At 45.2% G+C, this 21,069-nt stretch overlaps 1 protein-coding gene across 2 annotated transcripts in view; it reads left to right on the top strand.

Moving 5' to 3' along the window:
* RNF182 (ring finger protein 182) overlaps positions 1–21,069 on the top strand; it is a 238,260-nt gene that overhangs the window by 89,711 nt on the left and 127,480 nt on the right. The window contains exons 7-8 of one of the 2 annotated variants that reach the window (XR_012157315.1): positions 3,176–3,257; positions 4,596–4,693. The gene's annotated coding sequence lies outside the window, so the exon portion shown is untranslated. The remainder of the gene's footprint in view (positions 1–3,175; positions 3,258–4,595; positions 4,694–21,069) is intronic. The other variant, XM_073331942.1, reaches the window with a different exon arrangement.

Raw genomic sequence — 21,069 nt, 5'->3', positions numbered from 1 at the left:
GTGTGGTGAGGTATAAGCTATATCTCTTATTTCATGAAGTCACACCTATTCTAGGCATCCAGCAATAAACTACCTGGGACTGGTTTCCACATGGTTTTTGTACCTCTGTAACTATATTTGGTTAGAAACTTACCGGGATTAGTTAATAAATAAGAATAAACTTATAGGAATCAGCTATATCTCTATTAATCCCTTTATATCAGTGTAGCTGCATCCACACTAGGGGTTGTACAGCTTTAACTGGTTGCTAAAGTGATATACAAGTCCCAAACTGTGTGTAGATAACCTCAAGATTGGGCTTTCTTGTTTGTTCTATTGGCTTGTGGCATTTTGTGCCTACTATTTTCCAAACATTTTAATTCAGAGATTTATTGACAGGGGAAGTGAAAATATACTTATCTCAGCATTTCAGAACCTCTTGATAGATACTTGGTAAAACATTCAAAGTGTCTTACCTTATGGAAGCCAACTTGTCAATCCTTATCTTCCATCTACAAGATCTTCCTTTTGTTTTGTTTTTCATTTTTTGGTTAAAAATTTGAAGTAAGTGTCAAGCCATCTGGAGTGGCTCACAAATGTGGGTGCCAACCTCAGGGCAGACTATTACAAACCAAGGCACAAACCCCAAATTGGTTGTGTGTTCTATAATTAGATTTCACCAACCAAGTATCAACTCTTCAAGCACTAGAACAGTCTTAACATGGAGTCACAGACATTCCCCTTGGGCTCTCTGGTCTATATTGCCACCCAGGCAAGCCTGTCTTTGTGATAGATGGTCCTTTACACCAAAAATCACAACAATATCCAGGTTACTTCCAGTCCCAGAGGACCAATCACTTACTCCAGGACAATTGTACCTCAGATCTCAAACCAAAGACAACACTTGTAGCTAATCCTATAGTAAACTAACTAAAGATTTATTAACTAAAAAAATAAATGAGTTATTTACAAGGTTAAAGCAAGTAAACATACACACACACACACACACACACACACACAAAGGAGTTACAGTCTTAGATTCCAAAACGTAATAGATGCTGCTGTGATGTGCAAGCTCTCTATGTTCTTTAGGGCTAAATCCAAGGTAAGCAGCTTGGGGATCCCTTGCTTATGCTTAGAACTGTCGCCCTCCTGAAATTCCAAGCAGCATCACAGTGACAATTTCTTCTTGACCTCCCCTCTTCATGGGTGTGGGGAAAACAATCAACAAAGACTTTTGTCCACTAATATTCCACAATGGCTTATCTGGTATCTTTGGGTGTTATTTTGTTGGAGAGGAGATGACAGCTCTGATGGTAAACTAGTACTTCACACTGGGTAATGCTTCTCTCCTGGGTGTGAGAGTTTACAGATTTAGAGCAGAGAAAACACTTAAATATTGCCTTATAATATGGGATACGGATGTTATAAGTAAGATTAATACATGCAATGCCCTACAGGCATTTCATAAAGTCTAAACATGACACATTCTTACAACTCTAATATCTATTTTAACAATACTAACATACAGGTGATCCAGACTGGTTTCTAGCTATGCATTTGTCAGTGTTCAGTAAGGCCTAGCAGCCTTGGCATGAACTGGCACCTGGTCTGCTAGCACCACAGTCAGTACAAAATAAGTGCTTTATCACCAACTTGCCAGTCCATGATCTTCACCAACACATGAAGATTTCATTGCACTGGGTTCTTCTGGTAAGCATTAAAATGACTGAACACATCTATGTGCTAGATGAATGAGAACAAAGTGGTGGTACAGTATGAAATTGGTCTGGACAGCTAATGAGTTAGCTTTGTTTCCTTTAAAACTACAGGACACAGACTCAGTTCTTTCCTGATATTCACTGTTGAGTGGCTTACTTCAGACTGCAATGATTTCTTGAGTCTCAGGATTGACCCAGTTTGTTGTAGTTTCTTAGCCCACCCCAATATAATGAACTATAAAGTAGTCACCTCTCCCTCTTATTCAATAATCAGAAATGTCCCAACCCCAACATAAAGTATAGTGCGCAAAAAAAGGCAGAGCACATACCAACTTACAGAGGATTCTCAGTGGAGGTTCTGAGTAGGTGGTTGTCTGGTGGTAAGCTAAGCCATACAAAAAGTACCCAAATTAGGGTTGCCAACCCTCCCAGTTTTGCCAGGAGTCTCCTGGAATCAGGCCATATCTTCCAGAGGCTACTGAAGCCAAACTGGGAGATTTTAGGCCCTGAAAGTCCAGCGGCGCAGTGGGGCTCAGGCAGGCTCCCTGCCTGCCCTGGCTTCGTGCTGCTCCCGGAAGCAGCTGGCATGTACCTGCAGACCCTAGGGTGGGGTAGGGGGCTCTGTCCCTGCCCTCAGCGCCGACTCTGCAGCTCCCATTGGCCAGGAGCTGCGGCCAATGGGAGCTCCAGGAGCGGCTCTTGCGGGCAGCATGCAGCACCCCCTGGGGCCGCAGGGACCTGGAAACTGCTTCCGGGAGCGGCGCGGGGCACAGTAGGCGGGGAACCTGCCTTAGCCCCACTGCACCGCTTACCGGGAGCTGCCTGAGGTAAGCACCTTCTGGCCAGAGCCTGCACACCGCACCCCAGCCCGGAGCCCCCTCCCACACCCAAACTCCCTCCCAGAACCTTTTCTCCGCACCCCCTCCTGCACCCCAACCCCCTATCCCAGCCCTGAGCCACCTCTAGCACCCAAACTCCCTCCTAGAGCTTGCACCCTGCACCCCAACCCCTAGCCCCAGGCTTAGCCTGGAGCCCCCTCCCACACTCTGAACCCCTCAGCCCCAACCCGGAGCCAGCACCCTTTCCCGCAACCCAACCCCTTGAGTGACTGAACCCTGAAAGTGAATGAGGATGGGGGAGGGACGGGGGGATGGGGTGAGTGGAGCGGGGCCTCGGAGAATGGGTGGGACGGGGGCAGGGGTGGAGCAAGGGTGTTTGAGTTTGTGTGATTAGACAGTTAGCAACCCTAACCCAAATTCCTACAACTAAAACATCTCCCTAATACCTTTCAAAGGTCCTTTCGGGAAATTTCTTATAAATTCTTCTTTGCTAGATCAGCAGCAGAACATTGCTTGCCTATTTTCTTCCAAGTGAAAAACCAATACTTTATGCGTCAGGAAAGTTGGATATATTTGTATTGATATAGATATTGATAAAGCTATTGATAGAGAATGTTTGCTTGAATTTCATTTAAGGTTAAGAAACCTTGAAGTAGGAGCAGCTTGAAGAACAAGAAGCAGCAAAATAAGCTTTCAAAACAATAAAAATACAGGAGTGGTGAGTAGAATTTCTCATTACTGTACATCAGTGGCTCTCAGCCTTTCCAGACTTCTGTACCCTTTTCAGGAGTCTGATTTGTCTTGAGTACCCTCCAAGTTTCATCTAACTTAAAAACTACTTCCTCACAGAATCAGGCATAAAAATATAAAAGTGTCACAGCACACTGTTACTGAAAAATTGCTGACTTTCTCGTTTCCCATATAATTATAAAATAAATAAATTGGAATATATTTCAGTGTATAGCTCAGTATAAACAAGCCATTGTATAAAATTTTAGTTTGTACTTACTTGGCTAGTGCTTTTAATGCAGCCTGTGGTAAAACTAGGCAAATATGTAGATGAGTTGATGTACCTGCTGGAAGACGTCTTCATACTTCATGGGGTATGCATACCCCTGGTTGAGAACCACTGCTATACATTATAGGTTTTAATTGAGTTTAGCTATGTTGTCCCTTTCTCTGGTCCTAATTTTGGTAGCTAAATAAATGCACTGGTGTACTCTGAGAAATGGGTTGCTGACACTTAAAAGTTGTGGAAATCTTCTGTCATAAAACTGAGAACTAAATGATGATGTGAGACGGAAGAGTCTTCAAATGTTTGTGTACATATAGGAGCCTCTTTGGCAGAAGAAAAGGGTTGTGAGGCAATCTGGAACAGGCTTGCAGGGAACGGAGACCATCTTTAAGGACTTCTCTGGCAGTTGTTATATAATTAAATCTGCTGAGTGACATGTGATTCAGAACAGGCCATCACTCTGTGTTTTCATCATTCTGCCGCTGAGCTTTAAAAAAAGCTCTGTGCTCCTTCATTTGGAAGGCCTTGTTAAAACCGGCCTGTGCCACATTTTGTCAAGCTGCAGCATCCGTCACTATTCTGAAGTCCTACGTGAGGCCTGACAACACAGTTTTTGTTGAAAACTTGGGAACTTTCGAAAATCTATTTATTCTCATCATCTGGAGAAGTCTTAGAGGTTGCAATTGCCAAAAATATTCTTATCAGTAGCAACTAAAAAAAGAAAGCATGAGATAAAATTAAACTAGATTATTTGAGGAGTGAGTGGAGAGTGTTGAGTAAGTCTGTTAAAAACAATTGGTTTTATCTGGATCACAAATGGATACAACAAGATTGTCACTAGTAGAAAAATCAACAAATGCTTAAGGTTGAACTGGCCGTGCACTAAAAACAACACCAGTTCTCAAATATGGGTGTGCAACTCATTTTGTCATTTTCCTGGCTATGTTGTAGTTTTCTATCAGTTTGGTACTGGGAGGTTGAACTCTGATCATGCAGTTGTGAGACAAAAAAATGTTCTTGACCTTTCATATATATTTCCAGGCCCTATGATTCCAGGCCCTACAGCTACGTTATTTTTTTAAAAACAAGAACTCAACAGCTCATTGAAGAAAAAGATCGTGGTGGTAAGAGGTAAGGGTGTATCCTTGAAAGATTTCCCCATCCCTGGTAGAGTCATCTTCTCTTTCTACAAATTCATTGGACTGAAAAGATATTCCTCATTGTAGGGTTATATCCACCACTAAAAAAATAATTTTGAGATTTTGTCTTCGCAGATATTCCTATAACAGGAATTGGGGTTTTTAAAATATAATTTGACTTGAGAATTTTATTTTACATACAGTCAAGTTTAGTTGATATATAGTTGTAGTTATATAGTCAAGGTATCGTTTTATGAATAATGATAATATTAATATCCATCAGACTAACAACTGCCCTGAACAACACTTAATCCAGATTTTTGGCTGAGGGGGTTTAAAATCCCAGCATGTATTTTGTTCCAACTTCCTCCGGACTGGTTGCATTTTCAAAGATACTAAAGAGACACCATCAAAGATAGGAGAGGAGAGGTCACTGGTAGGTTAGCAACTGTACAGCTCTGGGTCAGCACACCTGGGGACCTGGCTTTCTGTCACTGACTGACAAGAGTGCAGGAGGGGTGATTCACACACAGCATGTTCTAATGAACCCCAAGCTTAGAATGAAAATTTAATATGAAATGGATGAATTTCTGAATTTTGCCTGAAATTCTGCCCTTGAAAGATCCATGAACTCACCAGGCTGTTTGATGTTCCCAGATGGGGAATCAAATTGAGGTGTCAAGGTCCAGGGAGTATAGTGACTAAGTATAACTACTAGACCTACGAGGCAGGGGTATCTCACATCGAACTCTATATTTTCTCTTCCCTCCTGTTAAACGTTCAGAAGCAGCATTGTGTGGCTCCAAAGACAGCCATGTCCTGTTCTGCTTGGCCAGTGGAGGATGCATCTCCATTATTATGATGTAGCAGAAGTAGTACTGTATTATTTGTTGTTTTGAGCCCCCCAAAGTTGTTAGGTACTTCACAGACAAATAAGACAAACATGTTCCCTGCCCGTAAGAACTTTTGATCTAAATGTAAGACAAGAAACATCAACTGAGAGAAACAATTAATGAGGAGGTTAGAGGGAAGGGAGCCACAGGGATTAAAAGTATACATTTACACAGATACCCAAGTATGCTCTGTCCATGTCTTATGGTTACCATGGTCTGAATTAAAGACGCAAAAATAGCAGCTCATTAAGGCTTGTAGCACCTCTTGGGGAGAAGAAAATTAAATTTAAAATGTAAACTTTTGGAGTCAGCCTGTGCTGCAAAATGGGAGATCAGAGTTTGATGTGGGGTCTCCTGCTCTTGTGTTTCTCGGCAGGAATAGAGCACTTTTTATCACCCAATAGCATCCTCTATGGCTGATTAAGGAGGAGGAGTTTTGTCTTCAGCCGGAAGTATCTTCAGTTTCAGCAATACAATAATGTAACTGCAGCATTTGGGGTAATTGCTATAGCAGTATTTTAAAATTAAGATGTTACAGCGTGGGGCCTGTGAAGGTTGTTGGTTTTGAAGGTTAAAATAAACTTCATATTAGCTCATGTCAGTCTTAAAAAAACAAGCCACTCCTGTATTTTAGTGTTGTGGGGCTCAAGCCCTCCAAAGGACAATAGTTCTAGCCGAGAGAATGTTATAAGGAACAAGTCTGAAATCAGAGTGACTTCCAATATCCAAACAACCCAGTAATACCCCCGCTAGAGTGTCACGGAGTTCCTGTAAAATAGGCATTGTAAGAAATACTAAGAAAAGATCATAATCCTTTTTTCTTAGGGAGTTATAAATTAGCATATGACACCACCATTAGCTAATCAGAAAACTTCAACTTGTGCCCAGTATTCGAAAGCCTTTTCCACCATGTGAAATTTCTGGTTATGATATCAACACGTCTATGTGAGATGAGATCTCTTCTTATAGTCTGTCTCCCTCCATCTTACTGGTACTATATTTTTATATGGGGCACATTTTTTATACTGAGGTTACATTTAGAAAAGGTTAATAAATGATTAATAGCTGTTTATAAGCATGTTGCAGACCTGAGTACTATTTGTTATAGATTATTAAAAGGACATCAATCGAAGGTATCTTAGATGGTTATAAACCATGGTCATAAGCAATCTTTGGACCGGTTGGACCTTATAGTAGTCTATAACAAGAGTGAGCAAACTACGGCCTGCAGGCCAGATCCAGCCCCTCAGGGCTTTGGATACGTCCCAGGGACGTGGCAGTCCCACGGAGCTCTCAGGGCTTTGGATCCGGCCCGCGGGGCTGCCATGTCCCTGGGGCCCCGGGCGGGGGGGGGGGCAGAGGGCTCCGTGCATTGCCCTTGCCTCCAGGCACCACCCCCCGCAGCTCCCTTTGGCCGGGAATGGGGAACCGCGACCAATGGGAGCTTCGGGGGAGGTACGTGGAGGCGTGGCAAGGGCAGCGCGTGGAGCCCTGTGCCACTCCCTCCCCCAGGGGCCGCGTAGGGACGTGGTGCCGGATGCTTCCCGGAGCTGCGCGGTGTGGGGCCAGGGAAGTCATGCAGGGTGCCTGCCCTGGCCCCGGTGTGCGCCGCTGCCACCCCAGAGCCGCTTTAGGTAAGCAGCACCAGGCTGGAGCTCGAACCCCTCCTCCCCATCCCCCAACTCCCTGCCCTGAGCTCCCTCTCGCAGTCCGTACCCCTTCTACACCTCAACTTCCTGCCCTGAGCCCCGTCACACCCTGCACCCCAACCCCCTGCCCTGACCTCCCTCCCGCAGTCCGCACCTGTCCTGCAACCTGCCCTGAGCCCCCGCCTGCACCCTAACCCCCTTCCCTGATCCTCCTCATACACCCCGCACCCCTCCTCTGCCCTAATCCCTTGCCCTGAGCCTGTTCCTGCACACCACACACCCCCACACACCCCCCACACTCCCTCCCGCACCCCTGCCCCAGCCCTGCATACAATTTCCCCACCCAGATGTGGCCCTCGGCCCAAAAAGTTTGTCCACCCTTGTAATGAAGCAACTTTGGCGTCACCCCTGACTCCTTTTAATCTGGCATTTATCTTGAGTACACAGTGAAGACTACACTAAATTTTCTGGTTACATGCTGATTCCTTTTTTGAGCTGTATTTGAAACTATTGAATATGAGATTTTCCTGACTTGTCAGAAGATTCTGGCTTGGGTGGGCAGGATAGCACTGGCTATCACAGAGATAGCAGGGGGTGCTGTTGGGTCATTTAGGCTCATTTACTATGAGGGGTGTCATGCAAGCTGCAGTTCAGTCATTCTTCCTATTCAGCATGTCCTACATGTGAGCCCTACATGTGAGTGAGATAAATTGTTCTATGGTGCTATTTATATGCAAATATGTACCCCTCTGATCCTTTGTGTCAAACGTGGATGGTGCAGTCATTCTGCTTTCCTATTATATGGCCAAGACACAGAGATGGGTCATGAAAGCAAAATCCAGGCAAGATAGAAGTGATTCTGGTAGGCTGAAGGAAGCATCTGGGATTTGTGTTGGGGATTGTTTCTGCTTACATTATTGAATGGGTGAATCACCTTTGGTCAAACACTTGTAGTTGAGGGGGATGCTCCTGGCTTTTCAGGTGGCACTGATGGCCAGAAGTGCATTTTTCCCCATCTGTGTTTGACTCTGCGATCATTATCCATGTCATTGCAACCTCCAGAGTAGGTTATAGCATTCTACTCTATATGGCACTAACCTGGAAGCATACAGTGTGTGCAGAGTGTAGTAACCTTCTTACTTAATGGTGTCTGATTATGAGCAGCGTGTTAAATCAGTGTCCCAATGACTGCACTGGCCTCTTCAGTTATGGATGTAACCCAGTGCATTAATAATAATACCTTCTTCTTTTGTAGTATATTTCATCAGTAGATCTCAAGGTCAGTATGCCCCTGTATGAGTTGTGTTCTGACTCTCTCTTTATGTGACATCACAAGAGATGAAATTTTCTATTCTACAGACTCTAGATTTTAATATCCCACCTAGAAGCAGGACATTATTGGGGAGTGGCCTTTATTGTTGGGATTTTTTTCCTCCATTGGTCCAAGGGACACTAGGGCATGATATAAGACCTATCTGTTTATTCAGCCTTTTGACTTAGGGAGCAGCAATTGTGAGCAATGTAAGGATTCTTCTTCCAGGAAGAGAATCTAATAAAGTCTGTGGTGTCAATGGGTTGACATTTCTGTACGTGCCTCCAGAGATTGTGACAAATGCATTTTATAAAAACAATAAAAATAAACTTTCTCACAATCATAAATAATGATATTGCAAGCAGAAAGCTTTGCAAGTTGCAGCTTTCTGCTTTACTGGCCTTTTGTCCTTAGTGAACTATTTGAAGAAAGCAGAAAAAGCACCAATGGTGAATAACTGTTTGACCTGAGTTTACTTATGGTAATTAGTTTTTAAAATATTCCCGGGCCAAACCTCTTTCTTAAAATTTAAATTCTTTTGAAAGTTTGGAGGCAAAAATGTAGTACTACAAAGGAGAATAATAGAGTAGTTACATTTGGCAATAAAACAAAAAAAGCCATGATACTTTTTGTACCGTTTCACATCTTTTTGTACAGTCTTTTTATTTCTCTCTGTCTTTTCTAAAATCTCTCTGCCTGCTTTTCATTGCATGGAGGCAGGACAGGATTTGTGTATTTTGCTCTTGCTACCACCTGAAAGAAAAATGACACTATAACGTATAAGATTTTTCTAACCATACATTTAATTATAAAGAAGAAGAAAATACATGTTTCTAAAGCCTGAAAAGGAAATATGCATGAGGATTAGAGCAAGAGGCTGAGAGTCAGAAGGTCTAGGTTGGATCTGTTCCAGGCTCTGCTACTAACTTGCTGTTTGCCCGTGGGTAAGTCACTTCACCTCTTTGTGTCTCAGTGTTGCCATCTGTAAAATGAAGAAAATGCTATGTCAGAAGGGTCTTGAGAGGTTTAATTCATTATAATTCTTCAGCTAAAAGGTCTGTAGATGCACAAACTATACACGTATCTATTATAACAATTGAGTAATTATCAATAAGGCAGGAAGTGGCAACGCAGATTGATGAGGCAGTTGAAACCTAAGAAGTGCAGCTCAGCATATGAGAGAGGTACAACACTTTCACAGTTGCTGTATTGTGAGTTCTGTTATTTTATTATTGATCTGTGTAGAAAACAGATGTATGATTTAGCTCAACCCCCTGGAATAATACCCCTCACATTAAAAAAAAAAATCAAGTTTTACAACAACTTTGAAAATCTTTTACCCTGCCTTTCTGTTTCACATGCTTACCTGCATTTCCTGTGTTTGAGATATCCCAGACTGGACTTCCTGCTGGCAGGTATAATTAAAACGGTAGTTGTCACTCAGGCCATCTCTACACTACAGAGTTTTATCGACGCAAGTTACACCGATGATCTAAAACTGCCATCATTACATCGCTTATGCATGTTAACAAAACGCTTCTTCTGTCAGCAGAGCGTGTCCATAGTTGATACTCTAGCATCAACAGAGAGATGGGTGCTCTGTGGGTAGCTATTCCACTGTGCTACTCTCTACCTTCTGCAGCTAGGAGTTGTGGGAAGGTGAAATGGATCGCAGTGCATTATGCGTGTGGGCTCAACATCCCATGATGCAGTTTTTTCCATCCCACCATTCCATCTCATTGCATTCACAGCATTTTTCAATGGCCTCTGTTTACTGTGCGTCCGCCATCTCTGTCTGAAAGAATGGATCCTGCACTGCTCTCTGCTGTTGTGATCACTGTTATGAACACATTGTGGCTGGTCATGCAGTATATCATGAGCTCCCAATCTGAACAGGAATCAGAGGTGCCTGACCTGCTGTGTGCCAGGGAAGGAAACAACACCAGATTACTTTCGGCATTCTTGAAGCAGCTGCACACAATGGACTGTCACTTTTGGGCTTGGGGAACAAGCACTGAGTGGAGGGATCGCATCATTAGGCAGATTTGGGATGACGAGCAGTGGCTGCTGAACTTTCGGATGCGGAAAGCCTCCTTTCTGGAACTGTGTGCTGAACTCGCCCCAGCACTTCAGCGCAAGAACATCAAAATGAGAGTTGTCCTCTTGGTGGAGAAGCGTGTGGTGATCACTGTGTGGAAGCTGGCGAATCCAGACTGCTACTGTTTGGTCACAAATCAGTTTTGAGTCAGGAAGTCCACCACTGGGGCTGCATTAATGCAAGTGTGCAAGTAATTAATCTCATCCTGCTACAAAGGACTGTGACTCTTGGCAACGTGCATGAAATAGTGGATGGCTTTGCAGCAGTGGGATTCCTACCTGTGGCAGGGCGATAGATGGCATGCATACCCCCATTTTGGCCCCAGACCATCTTGCGATGGAGTACATTAATAGAAAGGGATATTTCTCTATGGTTTTGCAGGCACTTGTGAATCCCCGGTGTCGTTTCACTGACATCAATACGGGGTGGTCCAGGAAGGTGCATGACGCACACATCTTAAGGAACACTGGCCTGTACAGAAATCTGCAAGAAGGGACTTCCTTTCCAGACCAGAAGATTCCAGTGTGGGATGTTGAAATGCCTTCAGTGATCCTGGGAGATCCGGCATACCCCTTACTCCCATGGATCATAAAAAGAAAAGGAGTACTTGTGGCACCTTAGAGACTAACCAATTTATTTGAGCATGAGCTTTCGTGAGCTACAACTCACTTCATCGGACACTCTCACAAATCTTGGGAGACAGGCCAGTCCTTGCCTACAGACAGCCCCGCAACCTGAAGCAAATACTCACCAACAACCACATACCACACAACAGAACCACTAACCCAGGAACTTATCCTTGCAACAAAGCCCGTTGCCAATTGTGCCCACATATCTATTCAGGGGACACCATCACAGGGCCTAATAACATCAGCCACACTATCAGAGGCTCGTTCACCTGCACATCCACCAATGTGATATATGCCATCATGTGCCAGCAATGCCCCTCTGCCATGTACATTGGTCAAACTGGACAGTCTCTACGTAAAAGAATAAATGGACACAAATCAGATGTCAAGAATTATAACATTCGTAAACCAGTCGGAGAACACTTCAATCTCTCTGGTCACGCAATCACAGACATGAAGGTCGCTGTCTTAAAACAAAAAAACTTCAAATCCAGACTCCAGCGAGAAACTGCTGAATTGGAATTCATTTGCAAATTGGATACTATTAATTTAGGCTTAAATAGAGACTGGGAGTGGCTAAGTCATTATGCAAGGTAGCCTATTTCCCCTTGTTTTTTCCTACCTCCCCCCCAGATGTTCTGGTTTAACTTGGATTTAAACTTGGAGAGTGGTCAGTTTGGATGAGCTATTACCAGCAGGAGAGTGAGTTTGTGTGTGTATGGGGGTGGGGTGGGGTGTGAGAAAACCTGGATTTGTGCTGGAAATGGCCCACCTTGATTATCATGCACATTGTGTAAAGAGTTGTCACTTTGGATGGGCTATCACCAGCAGGAGAGTGAATTTGTGTGGGGGGGTGGAGGGTGAGAAAACCTGGATTTGTGCTGGAAATGGCCCAACCTGATGATCACTTTAGATAAGCTATTACCAGCAGGACAGTGGGGTGGGAGGAGGTATTGTTTCATATTCTCTGTGTGTATATAAAGTCTGCTGCAGTTTCCACGGTATGCGTCCGATGAAGTGAGCTGTAGCTCACGAAAGCTCATGCTCAAATAAATTGGTTAGTCTCTAAGGTGCCACAAGTACTCCTTTTCTTTTTGCGAATACAGACTAACACGGCTGTTACTCTGATCCCATGGATCATGAAGCCCTTATGTGGAAATCTGGACAGCAGCAAGGAGAGCTTCAACGATAGACTGAGCAGGTGCAGCATGACCATAGAATGTGCCTATGGCAGATTAAAAGCACGCTGGTGCTGCCTTTATGGCTGGTTAGACCTAAATAAGGAAAATATTCCCATGGTCATAGCAGCCTGCTGTGTGCTCCATAATATGTGTGAGGCTAAGGGTGAAAAGTTTTCCCTGGCATGGAACACGGAGGCAGATCATCTGGTGGCTGATTCTGAGCAGCCAGGTACCAGGGCTATTAGAGGGGCACAATGTGGGGGCTATTTGAATCAGGGATACTTTGAGGCACCATTTTGAGAATGAGCTCCAGTAATGTGTCTTTCTACAGCACTCTGGCATGCTTTGTTAACTTGCCACCTTGCATGAAAATTTTGTTGGTTTCTGACCATGATTTGTACTCAGCAATAATCGAATTTCCACTGTGTATTAATTCCAGCAGCAACAAAACAAAGATGTGTTATCTTTCAGAGAGTGTTTTTACTAAATACCACTTAAACAGCACACACAAAAGGCTTGGTGGAAAGAGAGATAAGAGTGCAGGGCAGTGTAGGCTCTCACAGCTGTGTGTAAGTCCAGGTATCATTTTGGAAGCTGTCCAAACAGGTGGAGTGAACAGGGTACCGAGACAGGCCAGGAAGTTGCAAGGAATGTGTGGAAGGAGTTCAGGGAGGGTATGGAAAGCAGTTCTGTGTCTCCTGCAGTGGGGGCTAAGCACACATGAATTCTACCTGCAGCATGATTAGGGACTTCAATATCTCCATTTGCTCCTCCATCACTTTTATCATCCATTCCTGGCCCATTAAAATTTGCTCCCGGCTCTCCTGTCTGTCCTGCCTGTCTATTTTATAATTTTCTTTTCAAGTCTCTCTCCACATCCTGTATTCTTGTTTTTCAGCCTCTGAGGGTTAGAGCACTTCTCAAAACATGTCCTCCTTGGTCGTTTCCTTATCTGAGGCACTCCGCCAGTGTGTAGGGGGTTCCCCTGAAGGCCACATCTGCAGAAGCACAAGAAAAAATAAACAGAAGCATGATTGTTTTGCACATACAGCCAGGGCTGGATTTTCAGTTAGGCACAATAGGCACATGCCTAGGGGTGCCAGTGTTCTAGGGGCGCTTTACCTCTCTAAAACTGCAACACAAAGGTCAGCTGTGGGCAAGGGGGTGAGGGACCCTGAAGGTGCTGTGCCTGTGGGCATTTAAGGTATAAATCTGGCCCTGCACACATCATTTAATCATTATAGTAAAATACACCTTTTAAAAACACGAATCAGTTTCTCACTGTCCCTTGGCAAGTACACAGCTCATCCTAAACATGATGAGTTCATCCCGGGGAGAGACGAGACATGCTCAAGATGAGACAAAGGGTCTTGGTGGTTTTTTAAGGGGATCACTGCAGGCAACTAGGGAAATATTGTACATTTGGCCACCATTTTCAACAGGTGAGGGACATTGAAGCCAATCTCTCACTTCTGAGGGTAAGCAAGGATGCAAGGGTGCATCTCCTGCATGCGTGCAGCTTCAGACTGGGTCCCTATGCTGCTTGCCTGCGTGCCACTTTGGTCCCTGCACAAGTGAGTGCCAGTTGGCGTGGGAAAGTTTCTTACAGTGGGGAAGGAACAAAGCAGCTCTGCCAAGGAACCTTCGGCAGAGGATTGGCAAGTATTCCAGGAAAGTTTCCTAGTGATCTCGCTGGAGGATTCCTATGAAATCTCAGTGTGCATTAACATACTGTTCCGCTGCACTGCTTAACTACACAGGGCAATGTGAAGCACATGCAAACACAGCTGGTCTTGTACATTTCTGTTCCTTCACCTACTTCTAGAAGGACAGCTCTACCTCATATAACTGAGCAGCATGAACTCAAAAAGATTGCTTGCCAGAGCTCTCCTCTCCTGCATCATACGGGCCAGAGATGTACTGCTGGGACTGGCTAGACCCCTCTGGATTGGAAAAGAGGGCCTGACCCACCTCACCACTGGACGACCCTACCGTGTGCTCCACTTCGTCCTCCAACGCAACCTCCCTGTCCACAAATTAATCCTCAGGGTTGAGTTCTCTCCAGTCCCCCCATAGTATCCACAGGGCTCTTGGCGGTGGAGGTGGGGTCGCCGCCGAGGATGGCATCCAGTTCCTTATAGAAGCGGCAGGTCTTCAGCGCAGCACCAGCGCAATGGTTTGACTCCCTTGCCTTCTGATATGCCTGCCTCAGCTCCTTTATCTTCACACAGCACTGATGCTTGTCCCATTTATAGCCCTTATCCAACATGCCATGAGAAATCTGACTGTAGATATTGAAGTTCCTACAGCTGGAGCGGAGCTGGGACTGCACAGCCTACTCTTCTCACAGAGCCAGCAGATCCAACAACTGAGGTGTGCTCCAAGTGGGCGAGTGTTTGCTGAAAGGAGCCACCATGGTCAGATGGGAAGATACTATGTGAACAGTCCACACCAAGCAAACAGCAAGTGGAATTTCAAAAATTCCCAGGGCTTTAAAGTGGGAGGGGCAGAAGCCTCACAGGCTTGACAAAGCCCTGACTGGGATGATTTAACTGGGAATTGGTCCTGCTTTGAGCAGGGGGTTGGACTAGATGACCTTCTGGGGTCCCTTCCAACCCTGATATTCTATGATTCTATGAAGCCTGTGTACCTGGGTACAGGGCAGCGGACTTCAAACTGCTGACCAGAGAGGTCAGGATGGGCACTGTGGGATACCGCCTGGAGGCCATTTACAGAGACATAACCAAGCACAGTGTCTACACTGACACTTCATCAATATAACTTTGTTGCAAATAGCTCTATGCCTCTCATAAATGTGGTTTTATTTTTGTCAGTGGAAGGAGCATTGTTGTGTGTTCACTGCCACTGTTTTGGCGACAAAGGCTGACTTTTGTTGACAAAAGTCTGTAGTGTAGACAAGACCTAAGTGATGTCAGCACCATTAATTAACAAATATGGACAACTAGAATCTATAATATGTATGTCTAAAAGCTGTTCTGACAAAAAAAATATTTTAATCTATATTTTTATTTAAATTATAATACCTTGCACATATTTAGTGCCTTTCATTTATAAATAGCAGGGGGTTGCAAAGGTGTGTATATTTCATTATCCCTATTTTACAGATGGGGAAACTGAGGCATTTAAAGTGACTTGCCCAACGTCATATTGTAGGTTACTGGCAGAGCTAGGAATATAGTTCAGGCATCCTGACTGCCAGACCTGTATCCTATCCACTTGACTATACTGCCTCTATAAATACTTCTTAAACTATATGTTAGGAATCAGTGCAGTTTTCTTCTAACGCTATTAACAGCTTGTCCAAAAATTTTATAACTTGGCTCTTCACAAAATAGCATTTACCTTACTGAAAATAGGTTTGTAGGAGCTTTTACTGGATCCAAACTGCAATAAATAAGATTACAAGTCAAATGGAATGTTTAGAAATGCACCTTCCAGACCTGATTGGCAAGTGGACTGTGCATTAATTCTCCAGAAACAGGAAAGCCAAACCACACAAGTCATTCACATCTAGCAAAATACAACACACGACTAGAAAGCCAGAGAAAAGGTACAGTACTTTCAAAGTTCTCCCTCATTAGTGACTGCTTGGGGTTACCTGGGATCATAAACTCTCTCAGCTGGTCATTAATCTTCAGAAATGCCTTACGCTTAATTTATTATAACTTTAATAATTTAAATAAACTCTATGCCAGAAAGCATCTCCACCCCCCTATTCCCAAGCTGAAGTTTCAATAGTTTTGTCAATATTGAAAGTAGCATGAAATGCTTGAGAGTTTAATCAGTGGTCCCCAAACTTTTGAGGGTCGTGCCCTCCTTACCCCTGTCTGTGCCCCCCATTCCTCCTGAGCCAGGAGTGGGGCCTGGCCAGGAGCAGGGCTGTGGCCAGGGGCTGCAGCTGGAGGCAGGGGTGGGAGCGGAGCCACAGCCAGACTGCACTGGGGGCTAATAGCCAGACACACAGCCAGGTGCAGCTCCACTCCCAGCCTTGCCCCCTGCCTCTGCCCCAGGACGGGAACGGAGCTGCAGCTAGTGGCCAAGGCTGGAGATGGGACCAGGTGCGTGTGAGGCCAGGGACACAACTGGGGGGCTGGACAGAAGCAGAACTGGGGAGGGGCTGGGTGGCACTCCCTCCCCACCCCTGTGGGGGCTGGCTTGGGCCTCACCCTCACCCCAACCACCCTGATGGTCCTCCATGCCCCCCTACGGGTTCACGCCACACACTTGTGGACCTCTGGTTTACATCATAGATCATACAGTAAGACAAATGATTATGTCCATGTGTGATGATGACATTACATGATGGGGAAATGTCTTGTTTCAGAGCTGATGTGGGAAAGTTTGTGTTGGGCTTGGGGATTGTTGTTTTTGAGTGTTCTTTGTTTTGTTTTTAATCAACTTCATTTTTTTTTTTTATGACATTTTTCTGTACTGTCCAGGGAAGAACAGTAGGCAACCAACTGGCCACCCTAGTTTTCTTAAACATTACGGGAAAACATATCTGACAGGTACAATTTGATCTCGAACACCCTCTCTCTCTTGCTTTCTTACACAAACCAGTTCAAAATGACACACAGAACTGTGTACAATGAAACTTATGCAGGCTGAAATGACTGTCGTCAAAACTTATGTACATGCAACTCATGTATGCGGTTGGAACTCAAGGCAGATGATGCCACTTACTTTTACCACAAGTAATAGTGTGCTGGTTTTGGAAGTTCCCCAGGCAGCAAAGGGTTGCTCTTACTTTGGCTTGGTTGGTAGGCACTGACAAGAATGTACTAAGAGTGACTTGATTTCTTGAGCTTCAGAGGCAATTCCCACCACCCCAGTAAGCAGCCCAAAACAGAATTGTTCAAAAGGACACGCTTCACTAATTTAGAATGTTTCCAGCATAAATTGACAGCATTATGAAGCAAAGTGCCAGCAGCCAGCAACTGCATATTTCAAATCTCTGTTTCGTCATCTATCTTTCCTGTCTGATTGCTTTAATCATTGACTAATAACTTTGAGGGATCACCTTATTACCATCAGCCACCCAGCCCTGCAGTGCACTGCTAACATCCAACTGCTATTGGACCTGAATCAATTCTGAAGCACTTAGAGGAGAGGAAAGTGATCAGGAACAGTCAGCATGGATTCACCAAGGGAAAGTCATGCCTGACTAATCTAATTGCCTTCTATGATGAGATAACTGGTTCTGTGGATGAAGGGAAAGCAGTGGACGTGTTATTCCTTGACTTTAGCAAAGCTTTTGACACGGTCTCCCACAGTATTCTTGTCAGCAAGTTAAAGAAGTATGGGCTGGATGGATGCACTACAAGGTGGGTAGAAAGTTGGCTAGATTGTCGGGCTCAACCGGTAGTGATCAATGGCTCCATGTCTAGTTAGCAGCCGGTATCTAGCGGAGTGCCCCAAGGGTCGGTCCTGGGGCCGGTTTTGTTCAATATCTTCATTAATGATCTGGAGGATGGTGTGGATTGCACCCTCAGCAAGTTTGCGGATGACAGTAAACTGGGAGGAGTGGTAGATATGCTGGAGGGTAGGGATAGGATACAGAGGGACCTAGACAAATTGGAGGATTGGTCCAAAAGAAATCTGATGAGGTTCAACAAGGACAAGTGCAGAGTCCTGCACTTAGGACGGAAGAATCCAATGCACCGCTACAGACTAGAGACCAAATGGCTAGGCAGCAGTTCTGCAGAGAAGGACCTTGTGGTAACAGTGGACGAGAAGCTGGATATGAGGCAACAGTGTGCCCTTGTTGCCAAGAAGGCCAATGGCATTTTGGGGTGTATAAGTAGGGGCATTGCCAGCAGATCGAGGGACGTGATCGTTCCCCTCTATTCAACATTGGAGAGGCCTCATCTGGAGTACTGTGTCCAGTTTTGGGCCCCACACTACAAGAAGGATGTGGATAAATTGGAGAGAGTCCAGCGAAGGGCAACAAAAATTATTAGGGGTCTGGAACACATGACTTATGAGGAGAGGCTGAGGGAACTGGGATTGTTTAGTCTACAGAAGAGAAGAATGAGGGGGGATTTGATAGCTGCTTTTAACTACCTGAAAGGTGGATCCAAAGAGGATGGATCTAGACTATTCTCAGTGATAGCAGATGACAGAACAAGGAGTAATGGTCTCAAGTTGCAGTGGGGGAGATTTAGGTTGGATATTAGGAAAAACTTTTTCACTAGGAGGGTGGTGAAACACTGGAATGCGTTACCTAGGGAGGTGGTGGAATTCCCTTCCTTAGATGTTTTTAAGGTCAGGCTTGGCAAAGCCCTGGCTGGGATGATTTAGTTGGGGATTGGTCCTGCTCTGGGCAGGGGGTTGGACTAGATGACCTCCAGAGCTCCCTTCCAACTCTGATATTCTATGATTCTATGATTCTGAATCTGGTAATATCTATGTTGTCTTTTAGCTAGCAGTAGGCTGGCAGGGCTAATAAATCCATATGTTCATGTATAAGGAATGAGTTTTCTGTCTATCTTAGGTACTTATATGGCCCCAACTACTATGGTATCAAAGGCCTGGACTCACAAAGGGAGTTAGGCATTATGATGCTTAGTGTTACTGCACCTAACTTTTAGGCACCTAGAAAATCACTGCACTTCACAAAGCCTGTGTTAGGTACTTTGGCTCAGTATACCATGAATGGGAGAGAGAGGTGCCTTAGACTCTGATTCACAAAAGCCAGTATGCTATGCAGGAGCCACCTAAACGAGGGCCACATCAGAATATCCCACAGTTCAGTGGTTAGCGCACACTCTCTTGCGAGGTGCGGTATTGCCACCCCCAAATGCTCAAAAATCAAGAGTCAGGCCCACCGAAAATCATGAGTTTGGCTTTAAAATCGTGAGATGATGTAAAAATAATAGATTGGGTGTTCTTTTTATTTGCCTTCTGCTTTTTGAGCCTTTAGAATGCACTGGGGTCACATTTTGTAGCTTTCTCCAGTCACGAGGGCTAGAAACGTCCTTTTTCTTTAAGAGTGAAAGCTAAAATCATTACATATCCACTTGACTCCAGGATCTGGGGCTTTAAGGAAAACACTAATTATCATGAGACTCATGACAAAATCATGAGAGTTGGCAACATCTGTTCAAATCCCTTCTCCCACTCAGGTGGAGGGGGGACTTGAACCCCCATCCCTGGCCTCTGCGATAAAAGTAATGAGGGAAATCCTCATCGTCTTCTCCCTCCCTACCCTGGTTGTTTGGTGTGAACTCACTTGAGGGAACCTGTGAAAGAGTAGGGGATGCCATTTCCCTGGGGTCAGAGGACTTGCCTGTCTGAGGAGCCTGCCTGCTGCACCTGAGAAAAGAGATGGGACTTAGTTATCTGACCCCTATAAAAATGAGGGCAGCAAGAACTGATGGAGGAGGGAAAGGGGCTACAACACCTTCAGGAAGCTGAAGGGCCTGGAGTGGTCCTCCTCATGGACTATTACTTCTGAGAGGAACTGCTGCAGAAAACCAAACAACCAAGATGGAGACTCTTTGGGTGCCACTTATTGCTCAGGGGTAAAAGCCTGGAAATCTTGATCCTGAAGTTACTGATGAAGAGAGAAAGAGATTCGGGTGAGGTACTCTTGTACTTACACAGACTTTGAAGTAAGGCTCTGTATTAAGGTTTTGATAATGTTGTTAAGAAGACTCAGTTAAAAGGAAACATCCTAGTTGAAAGTGGCTTCCTGGATTCCTTGCGATATCTCAGGCAAAATTAGTCCAGGGAGTGAGCTGACCCAATAGAACAGAAGTTGGTCGGAGAGGAAGAGGGCACTATAAAATAGACATAATCCTTTACAGGCTCAATCCAGTAGGTATGCTCAGTGGCCACCTACTGGACTGGACCCTGTATGTGATTTAGGAAGCCAAACACCTGTGTTCCCCATGGGCGGCAGGTGGAGCCCCCTTTAGGGGAGGCTAGCCCCCGGCTCAGCCCCTTCCCCTCCGTGTTCCCCCTCTGCCGGAGCCCTGAGATCCCTTGCCCCTCCCCCGCAGCCAGACCCATGAGTCCCCCCTCAACTGGAGGAGCCCCAGGCCACCACCCCTCTCCCCACCTGCCCGAAGGTGTGCCCCGGGCCATCCACAGCCGTGCTGCACCTTCTCAGCCCAGACCCCAGCCGCTGCAGGGGAAAGCCTGTCACTCTCATCCAAAGAAGCTTTTGATATGCCCCATGCAGGTTCCAGGACAGCTCAGGAGGCAATATGTGCTACTCAGCTTCCTGGGTTCATCAGTAATGGAGTCTAGGAAGATTACTGATGAACCCAGGAAGCTGAATAGCACATACCACCTTCTCAGCATGGGGCATAATAAAACAAAAACTTCTCCCCCAAAACCCCGCAACCAGAGGTTCAGCAGCAGCAGCTGCACCAGGGGAAGCAGAGCCTCCCCTGGCCTATTGTACCCACTGCCCATGGATCGAGATACATGTCTGTAAGCCTAGAGTGAGGTAGCGGTGCTCATGCCCAGAGACAGAAACACAGACATCTGGGGAACTTTTACTGCAAAACCTTAGACCTCAAATGAGTTTAAGTGCCTAGAGGCTTCACCGGGTGAGTATGTGCATCTCAGTGGTCCCACAACTGGG

The sequence above is a fragment of the Lepidochelys kempii genome, chromosome 2 (genome assembly GCF_965140265.1).
Source record: "Lepidochelys kempii isolate rLepKem1 chromosome 2, rLepKem1.hap2, whole genome shotgun sequence".
NCBI classification, from domain to species: domain Eukaryota; kingdom Metazoa; phylum Chordata; order Testudines; family Cheloniidae; genus Lepidochelys; species Lepidochelys kempii.
This window is presented reverse-complemented; position numbering and strand designations above follow the sequence as displayed.